The sequence below is a fragment of the Salmo salar genome, chromosome ssa22 (genome assembly GCF_905237065.1).
Source record: "Salmo salar chromosome ssa22, Ssal_v3.1, whole genome shotgun sequence".
In the NCBI taxonomy this organism is placed as follows: Eukaryota; Metazoa; Chordata; class Actinopteri; order Salmoniformes; family Salmonidae; genus Salmo; species Salmo salar.
The window spans coordinates 63,759,567-63,777,070 of NC_059463.1; the positions used below are offsets into that span (position 1 = coordinate 63,759,567).

General features: G+C 42.7%; 1 long non-coding RNA gene and 1 other non-coding gene across 2 annotated transcripts; both read right to left on the reverse strand.

Moving 5' to 3' along the window:
* Window positions 1–10,075: 10,075 nt before the first annotated feature.
* On the reverse strand, window positions 10,076–10,147 carry trnap-ugg (transfer RNA proline (anticodon UGG)). Its single transcript has one exon. It is a non-coding gene; the product is annotated as a tRNA-Pro (tRNA).
* A 3,207-nt stretch (window positions 10,148–13,354) lies between these two features.
* LOC123729715 (uncharacterized) lies at window positions 13,355–15,180 on the reverse strand. Its single transcript, XR_006761423.1, has 2 exons — window positions 14,139–15,180; window positions 13,355–13,625 (listed from the first exon to the last, which is right to left on the reverse strand). It is a non-coding gene; the product is annotated as an uncharacterized lncRNA (long non-coding RNA).
* Window positions 15,181–17,504: the final 2,324 nt, after the last annotated feature.

Here is a 17,504-nt window from a genome sequence, read left to right on the forward strand (position 1 = left end):
CTGTACCATAAAAAAGAGGTATGTGGTGGTTGACTGAAGGGTCTTTGGTGAAGATGTAAAAATATGTTTCCAGGGTTTTGGGAGTAGTGGAGTCTTTGGGAGTAAGTAGATTTTGAAGGTATCATCCGTTGTTGTGGAGTTTCAGGTCAAAAAGTAGAGTCGAGGTCAAACCGTTGAGAAAACAGTATATGGTGGTTGAATCAAGGATCCTTGGTGAAAAATAAGAATCTGTTTCCAAAAAATTGCGAGTGGTGAAAGCTTGAGAGTGAGTGGATCTAGAAGTGTCGTCCGTTTTAGTAGATTTCCAGGTAAAAAAATTAGAGGTTTTGGAGATTCCAGTCTCTGTAAGTTGGTGAAATATTTGTCACCCGGTGAGCTTCTTTGGTTCGTTGTGAGAGCTTTGGAGACGGCTGCGTACCTAGGAATCCCTCAGGTTGGTATTTCATTTGTAGGTCAGGATGGGTGTGTGGAGAGGAAGTAGTTGCTATGAGAGTAGCCTCTTCTTAATTCTGGTCGCCACCCGGCAGCTTGATGAGTTGTAGGTCATAATGATTGTTATGATTTTGTTAACTTTGAAGAGTATATGGAAGTAGATGGTTGGGGAGTTGTAACCTGCTCCTGCTGATTTTCATTCCATACCACCCTGGTCTGGGTATGGGATGGAAATGAAAGTTCAGAGGCCACCTTAACACTCTACCTCTGCTCCTCTCCCTCAATCGCCCCTGTCAGGGTATGATGTGGGGGTAGGGTTAGGAGGGTTTGTTTCCCCAAAAGGAGCCCTCCCTGTGCCACCCTGGTCGGGGTATGGCCGGGTCTCTGGGTCCCCGGGTATGGTGGGGGTTTGCTGCTTTCTTGGAAAGGTTTCGTTTTGTTGGTGAAATATTTTTCCTTAGGTGGTGTTGGTAAAAATATTGGTCCAGGTAGGGGTAAGATTCATCCGGTGTGGGATGGGTTTCTAGGTGTGTTGTAGCCTGGAAATATGGCTATGTACGTAATGGAGGTGACGTATCCGCAGTGAGACTCGGTTACCGGTCGAAACATTTTTTCTGCCGGCCCCTCTATGCGTCTCCTCTTAAAAGATGTAGAGGGCTAAAATTAATCTTTCTGACCCGTCGAAACTTCTGGGCCTGTTTCGTGGTACCGTTTGAGGTAAAAGGTGGACCTTAGAGTCCCAGCTATTGTTAGGGTTTGACCAACTATTTGTTTGCATAACCAATATAATACAACTATTTAAACCTATATAATAAAATTAGTTGTGGTGCATAACTTACGAATACTAATGCTAAACATAAAAGGTTTATATTGTATTAACATAGATTGAGCGACATATAATAGACATGACTAACTGGAGGGTTGCTGACTAGTAGTGTAGGCTGAGTAGACTCGTGACACACACACACACACAATGCCTGGTTGTGGGGGCCACTCAAGGACAGGTGTACGGGAGGGGCTGGTAGAATGGAAGATGGCTGTAGCACAAAAGCAGAAACTGTCCTAACTGTAGCATAAAAACAGGCACTGTCCTTGGGTGTCTGACTCTCGGTTACACACACGAAGATAAGCTAGAAGACAACTATGCTTGGCAACAAAGATGCGTCTAGAGGCTGGGACCAGCCTGCACGCCAACGATAGGCTGGAGTAAGTCTAAACCAGACCCAAGCCTCTACTATGACAGGCCCTCAGGGAGAGGGAACTACGTCTGTCAAGAAGTATTTAAGGAAGAACTTATGATGTCATTTCAGTTCTCTGTTTTGCCCTGCGAGGTGTTACAGAGAGCCCGTATATACGAGCCACATATTTACCATTCAAGTGTTTGCATTAATTACAGTACAAAGAAATCAGAAGTTACTATGTGCTGACTATTTTGTTCTGATACCAGATTCGAATTGACGCGACCTAACACTATGTCGTGGATTTACCATGCTGTGTGTCCCTGTGTAAAACTCAAAGTAAGGGGAGAGAAAAGTACAAAGTAAAATAAGTAGCCAAAAGGAGATACCTCCGACGTCCGTGTGGATCCTGCCTTCCTTACAGCTACACAACGGATCTAGAGGTATCCCAGCCACGACGCGTTTCTGCCTTACTCGGCTTCATCAGGTAGCAGGGAGGTAAAAAGTAAAAATGTGCCAAAAGTGTGCACTCGGTCGTGGTATGGGAAAAGGCCGTTTTGGACCGGAAAAATAGTTTGTCTGTGTGTGTGGGTGAGTGTTGTGGAGGTTGAGACTCTATAGTCTGAAAGTTCAATGAAGTTCCGTAATGAATGCAAAAGTGCGTAAATTCGTTGAAATATGAGCTCGGTGATGTAGGAATCCAGAAAATGACGGTGGTCGCAAGGATTAAAACGGGTCGAAATGATCAAAATTCAGGGTGTAGCATGAGCCTGGGGCCTACCTTTAGTAAAAGGTAATGGTCCAAAGTGGAATGTATTCACTGGAAGTTGTTAGATCTAAATTGCATGTTGTCCAGGTGAAAGCGTCTTCAAAAAGTTTTTCCACCAAATGGTGCTGAGACTGAGGGATTCTCTTCTTTTATAGGAACGGAGGGGGCATGGTCACAAGGTGAGTGGAATCCTATTGGTGCATGAGGCGTGCATGCAGTGTACATGTGAGGGGCATGGACATGATCGCCCAATGAGATTGCTGCATTGCTTTAGATGAAGGGTCTTTAACCTGTTTGTATTGGTAGAGGCCTCCTCCATTGATTCCTATGGGGGATTGCATGGGGTGGTAGCCCCTTGCATTTTGGGGTACCATTTGTGTTGTGGGTGTCCGAGAGGTTCCGGGTAATTTTCAGATAAGACTAGAAGTCCCAGGGGTTAGATTGAGCCATTCGTGAAGTTCCTGTGATGTGTAGAAGGTTATTAGATCCCCTGTGAAGGTGGTGTGTTTGACCTCTGCTCTGCCATTGACTTGTATGTTAACGTGGAGAATGGTCGGCTCCGGTTTAGGGATTTTGGCTGAAAAATCCCGAATGTGAAATTCTGTGGGTCCAGAGAGGGTGGATGGTGGAGTAGACATCTGTAGGTTGTAATGGATTTGGATTTGTTGTTGGAGGTATGTGGTATCTGATAGGTCTGGTTATGGGTCTTCCAATATAGTTGAACTATTTTTCCTCCGCTGTTGAAATTGCGTCATTTGAAGGCCGTATTACAGTAGGGTGCGATGTGCAGAGAGAGGTTGTATCCATGGTATTTTTTCCTTTGTGATGCTAAAGATCTTGGTCCTGGTTTCTTTTTTAAGGAGTAATTGTAGGTTGGGGTCCCAGAGAAGTGTTCCCTTTTACAGATTTTAAAAGGGTGCTTTTTATCTTTTTTGTTGACGTATTTTAGCGGAGTTGATATTGTCGTGTTCAGCTGCATTAGGGTTCCCGTAATTGCGGTTGAGTGTCCCGTTTTGCTGTGTTCAAATACAATTTGAGGAATAGGAAGTACGGATCCGGAAAAACTTTTTGCCCATTTCTTCCAGTAATATATTCATCTGAAGTTGATGCTACCCATCCTATAAGGGGGATACTTACCTGGGGTAGGCACCGGTGTTGAATATTGATACTTACCTGGGGTGGGCACCGGTGTTGAATATTGATACTTACCTGGGGTGGGCACCGGTGTTGAATATTGATACTTACCTGGGGTGGGCACCGGTGTTGAATATTGATACTTACCTGGGGTGGGCACCGGTGTTGAATATTGATACTTACCTGGGGTAGGCACCGGTGTTGAATATTGATACTTACCTGGGGTAGGCACCGGTGTTGAATATTGATACTTACCTGGGGTGGGCACCGGTGTTGAATATTGATACTTACCTGGGGTGGGCACCGGTGTTGAATATTGATACTTACCTGGGGTAGGCACCGGTGTTGAATATTGATACTTACCTGGGGTAGGCACCGGTGTTGAATATTGATACTTACCTGGGGTAGGCACCGGTGTTGAATATTGATACTTACCTGGGGTGGGCACCGGTGTTGAATATTGATACTTACCTGGGGTGGGCACCGGTGTTGAATATTGATACTTACCTGGGGTAGGCACCGGTGTTGAATATTGATACTTACCTGGGGTAGGCACCGGTGTTGAATATTGATACTTACCTGGGGTGGGCACCGGTGTTGAATATTGATACTTACCTGGGGTGGGCACCGGTGTTGAATATTGATACTTACCTGGGGTGGGCACCGGTGTTGAATATTGATACTTACCTGGGGTGGGCACCGGTGTTGAATATTGATACTTACCTGGGGTAGGCACCGGTGTTGAATATTGATACTTACCTGGGGTGGGCACCGGTGTTGAATATTGATACTTACCTGGGGTGGGCACCGGTGTTGAATATTGATACTTACCTGGGGTGGGCACCGGTGTTGAATATTGATACTTACCTGGGGTAGGCACCGGTGTTGAATATTGATACTTACCTGGGGTAGGCACCGGTGTTGAATATTGATACTTACCTGGGGTGGGCACCGGTGTTGAATATTGATACTTACCTGGGGTGGGCACCGGTGTTGAATATTGATACTTACCTGGGGTAGGCACCGGTGTTGAATATTGATACTTACCTGGGGTAGGCACCGGTGTTGAATATTGATACTTACCTGGGGTAGGCACCGGTGTTGAATATTGATACTTACCTGGGGTGGGCACCGGTGTTGAATATTGATACTTACCTGGGGTGAATATTGATACTTACCTGGGGTGAATATTGATACTTACCTGGGGTGGGCACCGGTGTTGAATACTGATACTTACCTGGGGTGGGCACCGGTGTTGAATATTGATACTTACCTGGGGTGGGCACCGGTGTTGAATATTGATACTTACCTGGGGTGGGCACCGGTGTTGAATATTGATACTTACCTGGGGTAGGCACCGGTGTTGAATATTGATACTTACCTGGGGTAGGCACCGGTGTTGAATATTGATACTTACCTGGGGTAGGCACCGGTGTTGAATATTGATACTTACCTGGGGTGGGCACCGGTGTTGAATATTGATACTTACCTGGGGTAGGCACCGGTGTTGAATATTGATACTTACCTGGGGTGGGCACCGGTGTTGAATATTGATACTTACCTGGGGTGGGCACCGGTGTTGAATATTGATACTTACCTGGGGTAGGCACCGGTGTTGAATATTGATACTTACCTGGGGTGGGCACCGGTGTTGAACATTGATACTTACCTGGGGTAGGCACCGGTGTTGAATATTGATACTTACCTGGGGTGGGCACCGGTGTTGAATATTGATACTTACCTGGGGTAGGCACCGGTGTTGAATATTGATACTTACATGGGGTGGGCACCGGTGTTGAATATTGATACTTACCTGGGGTGGGCACCGGTGTTGAATATTGATACTTACCTGGGGTGGGCACCGGTGTTAAATATTGATACTTACCTGGGGTGGGCACCGGTGTTGAATATTGATACTTACCTGGGGTGGGCACCGGTGTTGAATATTGATACTTACCTGGGGTGAATATTGATACTTACCTGGGGTGAATATTGATACTTACCTGGGGTGGGCACCGGTGTTGAATACTGATACTTACCTGGGGTGGGCACCGGTGTTGAATATTGATACTTACCTGGGGTGGGCACCGGTGTTGAATATTGATACTTACCTGGGGTGGGCACCGGTGTTGAATATTGATACTTACCTGGGGTAGGCACCGGTGTTGAATATTGATACTTACCTGGGGTAGGCACCGGTGTTGAATATTGATACTTACCTGGGGTGGGCACCGGTGTTGAATATTGATACTTACCTGGGGTGGGCACCGGTGTTGAATATTGATACTTACCTGGGGTAGGCACCGGTGTTGAATATTGATACTTACCTGGGGTAGGCACCGGTGTTGAATATTGATACTTACCTGGGGTAGGCACCGGTGTTGAATATTGATACTTACCTGGGGTGGGCACCGGTGTTGAATATTGATACTTACCTGGGGTAGGCACCGGTGTTGAATATTGATACTTACCTGGGGTGGGCACCGGTGTTGAATATTGATACTTACCTGGGGTAGGCACCGGTGTTGAATATTGATACTTACCTGGGGTGGGCACCGGTGTTGAATATTGATACTTACCTGGGGTGGGCACCGGTGTTGAATATTGATACTTACCTGGGGTAGGCACCGGTGTTGAATATTGATACTTACCTGGGGTGGGCACCGGTGTTGAATATTGATACTTACCTGGGGTAGGCACCGGTGTTGAATATTGATACTTACCTGGGGTGGGCACCGGTGTTGAATATTGATACTTACCTGGGGTAGGCACCGGTGTTGAATATTGATACTTACCTGGGGTAGGCACCGGTGTTGAATATTGATACTTACCTGGGGTGGGCACCGGTGTTGAATATTGATACTTACCTGGGGTGGGCACCGGTGTTGAATATTGATACTTACCTGGGGTAGGCACCGGTGTTGAATATTGATACTTACCTGGGGTGGGCACCGGTGTTGAATATTGATACTTACCTGGGGTGGGCACCGGTGTTGAATATTGATACTTTCCTGGGGTGGGCACCGGTGTTGAATATTGATACTTACCTGGGGTGGGCACCGGTGTTGAATATTGATACTTTCCTGGGGTGGGCACCGGTGTTGAATATTGATACTTACCTGGGGTGAATATTGATACTTACCTGGGGTGAATATTGATACTTACCTGGGGTGGGCACCGGTGTTGAATACTGATACTTACCTGGGGTGGGCACCGGTGGTGAATATTGATACTTACCTGTATGAGAGATGGATTTATTGGTGTTTTGTATTTATTTGTCCAGGTTGTTCGTTAGGTTAGACATTTCCTTTTTGATTATTCCATGTATGTTCCCCCAATGCACAGGTGTTAGGCTCTCCTGGTCAGGCTCATGGTTTGGGTTGGTGTGGTGAGGGTGGGTGGGAGTGTTCCTAGGTAATTTGTTTGGTTATGTATGGTGCAATAGTGTAAGTGGAGTTAATATTATTATTTTTAGTATAATTATTTTTGTTTTTGACTTAACCTAAGGTGAAATTCGAATCGCGTGGTGGTTATGTCCCAGGTGGAAAGATTAAAATTGTAATTAAAAGTTAAAAGTGAAAGATTAAAATTGAAGTATGTTGTGGTTAAATCAAGGATCCATGGTGAAGGTTAAAAATGTGTGTCCAATGATTGAGAGTTGTAAAAGCTTAAGAGTAAGTGGTTCCTGAAGTGTCATCCGTTGTTGTAGATTTCCAGGTTAAAAATTAAAACCCAATTTGGAGTTATTTTTAGGTTAGGTAATTTTGACCTATTCACTAACCAACCATTCCGTAAAAAGTAAAATTATGGTTAAAAAAATCACCCCCATGTAAAAGCCAGATTTAAGATTCGAAAAAGTAGAAGAATTGTGAAAATTATAAAAAAATCACAGATAAAATTCAGGGATAAAAAGGTAATGGCTTGATGCGTCCGGGCCCAGCGGCCAGCAATGCCACGGTGACGGGCTATTGGTTTGGTTTCTAGTTTTGAGTCGGTTGATCCACTTCCATCTCTGACACGTGGAAGCCGAAGGGGGGGAAAGGGAATGGGTGCACTCCACAGCATTGACGCGCGGGCCAGGGGGGTCCGGGCGCACCCGGCCAAAGTTGTAGACCCCATTGTTGCCCACTTGTAGAAATGAATTAGGGGTGCGTTGGTTGGGCTTAAAACCGTCCGTCCGTATGGTTAAGGGATGGTTAAGGTTAGGGTTGAGGTTAGGGTTAGAACGGTTAAGGTTAGGGTTAGAGATGGTTAGGGTTAGGGTTGGAGTGGTTAAGGTTAGGGTTAAGGTTGGGGTTAGGGTTAGAGGTTATGGTTAGGGGGTTAGGGTTAGGAGTTAGGATCGTAGTGTACCAGTGGTATGTCATCCCTAGACAGTGAATTTTATCGTAGTCAGAAAGGTCAAAAAGTGTTTCGGTTGTCCAGGCTGAGTACGGCGGGGCGAGGTCTCCCCCAGTGAAAAATTGTTCTGTGGGATGAAACGCTCCGCCAGATATCATCTGGGCACCCCAGGGATCTCCCGGCCCGGGGATAATTCCAACGGCACCGCCCACCGCCCACCTTAAAAGAACTCTACCCACACGAAGTAAACACGCGCTTAACAACGGTGTTGCACCGCGGCTGGAGCCCTGTGAGAACCCTGTGTATTTGCAGTGTGTTGAAAGTGAGTTGTCCGTGATCAGCAGCTGTTGGACGAGAGTGAGCAGGCGGTGGCGACTGCGCCGGTGCAGTCAACCAGTCAGATCGGTGGTGAACCATGCTCGGAACCGAGGGAGCAAGGCTGCGTGGTGGCGACTTCCACGGAGAGCGAGAGTGATGAAGGCGGCGCTGTGGAGTCCAGAATTGAAGGTTGGAGGAATGTAATTTTGACTGAATATGAACACTTTGCTATGGGTAAAAACCCTTCAGTTAAACGAATTGACAATAGTCGCACCAGTCTATCCCGACTACGGCAATTCCTCCGCTATATGTCAGAGGGCAAGGCCGATGAAGGACTGTGTTCTCTGGATAACTACAGACGTGCGTCTGAGTGGTATGGTCAATGTGAAGACCGTTGTTTGGCACCATCCACATTAAAAATATACTGATCCGATGTTCGAAGTTTCTTGAACTATCTTATTCAGTTCCGGCCAAAAGGTCTGCAGGCTAAAGCCAGTAAAATTCGAATGTTGTTACTCTGCTTGGCAAAGATGGACAGGGATTCACGGCAGAGCCAGGCAACACACAGGGCAAAATTCCGCAAACGCTGCAGGGACGAGGTGCTCAGCGCTGCGGAGTTATGCCGATTTGTTGAGCTAAGCAATCAAGCTATTCCTTCGATTCTCAGTAGGCTGGAGGTCCGAGCCACCTGCGCTGATAGACGTAGGTTTGCGGCTCTCATGTCCAGCCGGTTGGCCATCTTTAATGGCACTCGACGATCCCCAGTCACCATCTTCAGTGAGAGGGATTTTACTGAAATAGCGGAACATGCATGTTTTGTTCAATCAAGTTCATATTTATATCAAAAACCAGCTTTTTACATTAGCATGTGACTAGCATTCCCACCGAACACTGCCGGTGAATTTACTAAATTACTCACGATAAACGTTCACAAAAAGCATAACAATTATTTTAAGAATTATAGATACAGAACTCCTCTATGCACTCGATTTGTCCGATTTTAAAATAGCTTTTCGGTGAAAGCACATTTTGCAATATTCTCAGTAGATAGCCCGGCATCACAGGGCTAGCTATTTAGACACCCAGCAAGTTTAGCACTCAGAAAAGTCACATTTACTATAAGAAAAATGTTATTACCTTTGCTGTCTTCGTCAGAATGCACTCCCAGGACTTCTACTTCAATAACAAATGTTGGTTTGGTTCCAAATAATCCATAGTTATATCCAAACATCGGCGTTTTGTTCGTGCGTTCAAGACACTATCCGAAAGGGTAAATAAGGGTGACGAGCATGGCGCAATTCGTGACAAAAAAATTCTAAATATTCCATTACCGTACTTCGAAGCATGTCAACCGCTGTTTAAAATCTTTTTTTTTGCCATTTTTCTCATAAAAAAGCGATAATATTCAGACCGGGAATCTGCGTTTAGGTAAACAGACAAAAGAAAATAAAGCATTCGGTCGACTCGGGCACGCGCCTAAGCCCATAGTACTCAGATCGGCCACTTGCCAAAAGCGATAATGTGTTTCAGCCAGAGCCTGCCTCGATATCGTTCAGCTTTTTCCCGGGCTCTGAGAGCCTATGGGAGCCGTAGGAAGTGTCACGTTAGAGCAAAGATCCTCAGTCTTCAATAAAAAGAGCCAAGATGAAACACCACTTGTCAGACAGGCCACTTCCTGCATGGAATCTTCTCAGGTTTTGGCCTGCCATTTGAGTTCTGTTATACTCACAGACACCATTCAAACAGTTTTAGAAACTTTAGGGTGTTTTCTATCCAAAGCCAATAATTATATGCATATTCTAGTTACTGGGCAGGAGTAGTAACTAGATTAAATCGGGTACGTTTTTTATCCGGCCGTGTCAATACTGCCCCCTAGCCCTAACAGGTTAAAAGATCTGCAAAAGGGCTCATCCAGGATTTGAACCCGGGACCTCTCGCACCCAAAGCGAGAATCATACCCCTAGACCAACGAGCCTTACACAAGAATAACATTTTTTGCTTTCTGCGGCAATGACAATGAGGATATCAATTGTTCTTGTCCATGGTGCTTGGAAAGATTGAACCTCATGTGAGTGTTTGTGCTATATTTGTGAGCATAGCAGTCTTCCAAACTGTTGACCAGGTGTCGTGGAAAATTGTCTTAAGAATAACACTTCTTACAAGAACTTGTAAATTCAATATAGACTTTAATACAGAGTAATAAAGCCGAGCCGGCCCGCGGACAACAACTGCCTTCCTTAGGCCCCGGCTCTGCTTTTATGCATATACAATACATAGGTCCATCCTTTATGTAAATGAAGTAAAACCCCCTATGCGTTCTGCCACCATTTTCTTTCAACCCAATGGATAACGCCCATATCTGCTTTTAGCTCTAACATAGTAGTGGCTGGATAACGCCCATATCTGCTTTTAGCTCTAACATAGTAGTGGCTGGATAACGCCCATATCTGCTTTTAGCTCTAACATAGTAGTGGCTGGATAACGCCCATATCTGCTTTTAGCTCTAACATAGTAGTGGCTGGATAACGCCCATATCTGCTTTTAGCTCTAACATAGTAGTGGCTGGATAACGCCCATATCTGCTTTTAGCTCTAACATAGTAGTGGCTGGTTAACGCCCATATCTGCTTTTAGCTCTAACATTGTAGTGGCTGGATAACGCCCATATCTGCTTTTAGCTCTAACGTAGTAGGGGCGAGACTCTCCTCATATGGATATGAAAATAATGCATGCATTGCATGCTTACGCTTGGCATATATTTAGTCATGGTCATACATACAGCTTGCCTGGCCTTTGTGTGGTTCCTGCTTGGGGATGTATGGCCATCTGTTATCTCCACTCAGGGCCTGCTGTCAGTCTCCTCTTTCGCTAGCTAATGTATTTCTATCTTTCTTCCCTCAGCAAGTCTACCTTTCTCCCACATAATCCCTCCTCTGGGACTAATTAGTCCCACATCAAACATGCTTAAACTAGAGACAATAAGGATGGAAGCAAAATAATAGATACATAGAATAGTAAATGTGTTGAACGAAATGTGAACAGATAAAACATAATCATATACTGGACCAAACATCTCCAAATTGATAACATAGATAGGAGTAAAAGATCCAGTCAAACTTTAACAAATAAACCATAGTAAACGAGGATACATATAACAAATCAGTATACTATGAAGAAGCACGACATAGCCTTGCCTGAGGTCATCTTAGTTATGTAGAGTGTAGAATATAACAAGAATTTTAAAAGAATAATAAACATAATAGACCTAATTAAAGTTAATATTCTTACTATGAATCTGAACAAGGCCTAAGTGATCAAAAATAAAAGTTATAGACAACATTCCAAATTGAGACACTCACTACTGCTAGAAGATTAAGGGCATGGTTCGTAGACACTTGTAACCAGAATTTCCCCATTTTACCCACAAGTTTAAGTATACAAAATTCAGAAGTTCTAACTTAATTTATCCCTTGTCAAAGGTAGAAAGGAAATAGACAATACACTCCATAGTAAATGATTACCAGGTTATACATATTGCATCAGTCCAGTTTTCAACCAAGCACATAATAATCAGGAGCTTTACTAAAACAGGAAACCCTTGAACACCATGATCATTGCTATCATGTCGTCCTCCTGGAGTAACCCCATTTACTTAAAGCTAAATCCAACCAGTCCCAACCATGGGTTCATTGTCCTTAACCTCTTGTCACAATCCCTTCAGTTTGGTCATAGCTACAGGAAAAGTTCCATCTAGTACGTTGTTATTATTAGGTGTTATCCAAAGAAATATTGATTCAGAACCTGATTTAACCTCATCTCTTGGTTTGTATTCATCAGGAACTCCTCTCACCTGTCCAATCGCATCTAGATATACTATGGGATCTGATTCATAGGCTTCCCTTACTCTATGCTTTACAGACTCATCCTGCTGTGATTTAATGATAGACACCTGTTGTGTTGCTCTAATCAAGGCACAGTCCAGCCTTCTGGTAAAACATTGAAGAGTTTGTTCTGCCCACACATCCCGAAACTATCAGCTTTACTTCTGTCCTGATTCTTTAATATTGCAAGAGATAGTGTTACTTGAGTTATATTACCACATGTACCTTTGTAATCCATAATCATTCCTTTATCATCAAATTGACTAACTCCTGCAGTTTCTAACACCCAAATAGTTTAACAATTAACTGTAGTGTTTCTCACATCTATCCCATTATCCCCATAGCTGTAGAAACATTCATATCTACTTTTTACCATAGTAAACCTATCATTATGAGGACCATTTAATTCAGTTCTCATGTCATATGTTGCACATTCATGTTCTCCCAACATATTTTGGTTTAATTCACTTCTACCTTTAGTGCTACCTAATGCCAATCTGCATTCTATGTTACACAAAGGTATGTAGTATTGACTCTGAATACATTGAACATTTTCCATTTAACACATTCTTCAACAGATGCAAGTTCATGTATTATTAAAATATCAGACAAATGTGATTTGCTAGACAAAATGCAATTGTCCATCCTATGTTTAGTTGCTTCTTACTGAGCCCACCTATACAAGCCATTTGTTATTGCTTTTCTACATTTTTGATCAATGTTTGATTCTTGGGTAGTTTCTTCATTGTAGCTACCCCAGTTGGTAACAGATGTCCAGATTTTCTGCATCAACCCACTTTCTTATGGTTTTTCTATTGTCTTAGTTGGTGTACTAGTCTCTAGTGGGAGGTAATTTTACAATTTCTTCTAGGTTTGTTGCCGTTGCTGTCAAGACCATTCTACCATTCTTCATCTATCCTGTTTCACTGTCTGTTAAAAAGACCATGTGAGGATAGAGAAGTTGATAAGAAAGTCTCCTTTCCATTCTCCTGTCGTTGTTTCTCTGTCCCCTTGAACAACACCTCTATCAGGGGTATCTGCCAGAGTAGGTATGTCATCAGGAGCAACAGGCATGTCACTCCTCCCCATCCCTGGACTCTCTGGATATTCAGGAGAGAGTGTCTGTTGGCTGTTGAAAGTTGCTCCTCGATCCACCTCCTCTTTGTCTCCTGCCTGTCTCCTGCCTGTCTCCTGCTTGGCTCCTGCCTGGCGGTGGTTGTCCCCTCCTTTCCAACGGGACTTTGGTACAGTGGTTTAGATGGTACCACGTGTTGCTTCCTTTCACCTGGACAGCAGTTAACATTGTTCGAGCCACCTTGTAGGGACCCTCCCTCCTTGGCTCATTCCTTTCTTCCGGAACACTCGGACCTGGTCTCTTGGATCACCAGACGTGGAACCTCTGGTCCTGGTTCAGGTTTCTGCCTTCTTTCTGTGAGGCATTCAAACTTAGAGACTTATGGCCTCTGTTTTATGATCACACCATACATCCACTTATTTCCATCACTCATCATACACCAACTAACATTCCAGCTGAAGCTGGCGACCCCTCTCCTTCTGGTTCCTAAGCATAAGACTTGGAAAGTGGAAAACAAAAACACAACAGTATTGACAATGTGATATGTCATGCATAAATATATTCATGGAAACCGAAATCTGAGACCATGACAATTCCCACTCTCTCTTCACCTGACTCTATGCCTCCAGGATACTTTTCTGCTGGAATCCACAAAAGTAAAAGCACTAAAAAGCTTCCTCATGCTTCCACCCAGTCTTCCCCTTTCGGCCCCAGGTTCTGAGAGGTGTTCCCAAATCATGTCATTTTCACTTTGTTTCCCATCTGCTCCATTTCAACTGATAGGCATATCCCTAATCAACATATATTCTTGAAGTAATTCAATACTGTATATGCTTTCACATTAATGCCTTCAACATGTTGTTTAGAGCACAATTACCCTAACATCTATCCTTTTTCATATGATGCATTAACCAATAAAATAAGTAGCTCCCAAACCCAACAACTGTATGTCTACAGTGGAATCTAGTCTCTCTCTCTCCGCGTCCCCTGTCATGGTGCTTTCAAGCTCACCCATTATTCAGCTGGACCTTACTTCTTGTGAGAATTATGCGCCCACCGAAGAGAGACATGATGATCTTTACCACTGCAGGTGCTGTAAGAAGTATACCCCCAGCCTGGTATATCTTGATGTACACTCAATCTCTAGAAGTCAGCCCATGCCCTTGGTTATTTCTGGCTTCTTATGTGCTGCTTTTCTCCTGAGGACATACACACTAACACATGGGTTATTTCCTGACAACAGACTTTCTTCTCATGTCAAGATCATTACTTGGAATATTTAAATAACAGCCCTATTTAAACATTGTCTCAAATACCTCGCCTCCTACCACAGATATTCTTATACATAATGATAGCCAAATTATGGTCCCTACAGCAACTGCTGTTAGAATAACATGTAATCAGTCAAGTGTCTTCCAGTTGGAAGACTATCCAACCTCTTAAAACTCCAAGTCATAACTCTCTTAAACTTTTACCATAGTGTTAAATGTCACCACTATCACTTTTACTCTTACCATAATCTAGGTATGTGTAATGTTCAATTTACTCAGAATTGTCCCTATGTTGTGCATCCCTATATTTTACACAGCCAGCTGTCCTTTCTCTTCTGTGAGTTCTCTCTTCTATTAATATACATAGTCTCTAGAAATAACACCCCTCTACTACCATAACCTTCATTTATGAGCCCCCTCAGATCCCCAATGCAGTCATAGTTCTTCTAACCCATAGCACATAATTTACTACCAATTTCCTTCCACAGTTTGATACATACTTAAACATTCTCAAATCAATTTTAGTCAATTTATATCATTCCCTCCTCAGGAACAATAAACACACTTATGTTCCTTAAAACAAAAATAAATTGACCAGACAAGAAAAGAGCAAAAATAAATTACAATAACTGCATATTTGTAATAAGTGACCACTACTCATAATGTAACTAAACCTGGGGAAAACGTCCATCCGTTACGTTCTATGATAATACTATATAATACTAGATAATACTCATAATGTTGGTCTCCTCCTTCATCCTTGTGTGTATCGCAAAACAGACTATAAACATTTTATGCAATTAATTATATCAATACAATTTAACATTACATTTCTAATGACATAATAAAACAGAAGATCTGTCAACCTCCCCGTCTCAGGATTTAGTTTCCAGAGCTTCCCCAGGCCTAGTACATTTAAACAGTTCTACGTCCAAATCATAACTACAACGTTTTATAAATTGTCCAACCCAAATCAGAATTCAGTCCTTAGTGCTTCATTCCCTTAAAAATGTACATTTATACTAAACTTGTAATACCAGTACTATCTATTCATATTACAGCCCCCATTTGCCTCTGTTTTTCTGTCATGAGAGGCCTGGTAATGAAAGGTCAGTAACCTATTCCCCTTTTAGTCTTCCTCCTCCAGCACATATCATTCCAGCATGTCTATTTCAGATACAGTTCACAGGTCATCAGACGCAGTTGTCCCTCACTCTTCCGCTGGTTAGGGAGAGTTAGAGCTTCACACACACTTGTTGTAAAAATATTTCTCCCATGCATTCTGACATCACCTTCCATGATAACTCCCTTATTCTGCTGGTGATCTCTCAGACGAGTTACAGATAATTTAACAACATAACCTCTCGCAAACTTCAATATCCCAATGTTGCAAATTTTGTATTGAAACAAAAACACACAATGAAATCATCTTTACTTATATCATAATCCATTTGGAGTGACTGTCATCCCTTGTTAACCTGTTAGGGCTAGGGGGCAGTATTGACACGGCTGGATAAAAAAACATACCTGATTTAATCTGGTTACCACTCCTACCCAGTAACTAGAATATGCATATACTTATTACATATGGATAGAAAACATCCTAAATTTTCTAAAACTGTTTGAATGGTGTCTGTGAGTATAACAGAACTCATTTGGCAGGCAAAACCCTGAGACATTTTCTGACAGGAAGTGGATACCTGATGTGTTGTATTACCTTTAAACCTATCCCATTGAAAAACACAGGGGCTGAGGAATATTTTGGCACTTCCTATTGCTTCCACTAGATGTCACCAGCCTTTACAAAGTGTTTTGAGTCTTCTGGAGGGAGATCTGACCGAACAAGAGCCATGGAACGATGATGGCCCATTAGACACCTGGCGCGCGAGTTCATGTTGGGTACCCTCGTTCCAATACGTTATAAAAGAGTATGCATTCGTCCACCTTGAATATTATTCATGTTCTGGTTAAAAAAGGCCCTAATGATTTATGCTATACAACGTTTGACATGTTTGAACGAACGTAAATATATTTTTTCCCCTCGTTCATGACGAGAAGTCCGGCTGGCTTAGATCATGTGCTAACAAGACGGAGATTTTTGGACATAAATGATGAGCTTTTTTGAACAAAACTACATTCGTTATGGACCTGTGATACCTGGAAGTGATATCTGATGAAGAGAATCAAAGGTAATGGATTATTTACATAGTATTTTCGATTTTAGATCTCCCCAACATGACGTCTTGTCTGTATCGCAACGCGTATTTTTCTGGGCGCAGTGCTCAGATTATTGCAAAGTGTGATTTCCCAGTAAGGTTATTTTTAAATCTGGCAAGTTGATTGGGTTCAAGAGATGTAAATCTATAATTCTTTAAATTACAATATAATATTTTACCAATGTTTTCAAATTTTAATTATTTAATTTGTGGTGTTGACTTGACTGCCGGTTATTGGAGGGAAACGATTTCCTCAACATCAATGCCATAGTAAAACGCTGTTTTTGGATATAAATATGAACTTGATAGAACTAAAAATGCATGCATTGTCTAACATAATGTCCTAGGAGTGTCATCTGATGGAGATTGTAAAAGGTTAGTGCATCATTTTAGCTGGTTTTATGGTTTTGGTGACCCTGTCTTTGAATTGACAAAACATTACACACAACTCTTGTAAATGTACTGTCCTAACATACTCTAAATTTATGCTTTCGCCGTAAAACCTTTTTGAAATCGTAAAACGTGGTTAGATTAAGGAGATGTTTATCTTTCAAAGGGTGTAAAATAGTTGTATGTTTGAAAAATTTGAATTTTGACATTTATTTGGATTCAAATTTGCCGCTCTTGAAATGCACCTGCTGTTGATGGAGTGCACCACGGGTGGGACGCTAGCGTCCCACCTAGCCCATAGAGGTTAACAGATATTTCCTTTCTATATGCAGACTGAACAAAGCACATGTGTATATTTACCCAAAGACAATAACCCCATGGAACTGCTCAGTTTCCCTCTGAACACATGATTCAACAACAACGTGTTAAATAAATAAAAAATACAATTATTTGAGTAACTAGTCAATTTAAGATTACAACTCTTCATCATTTTCATATGG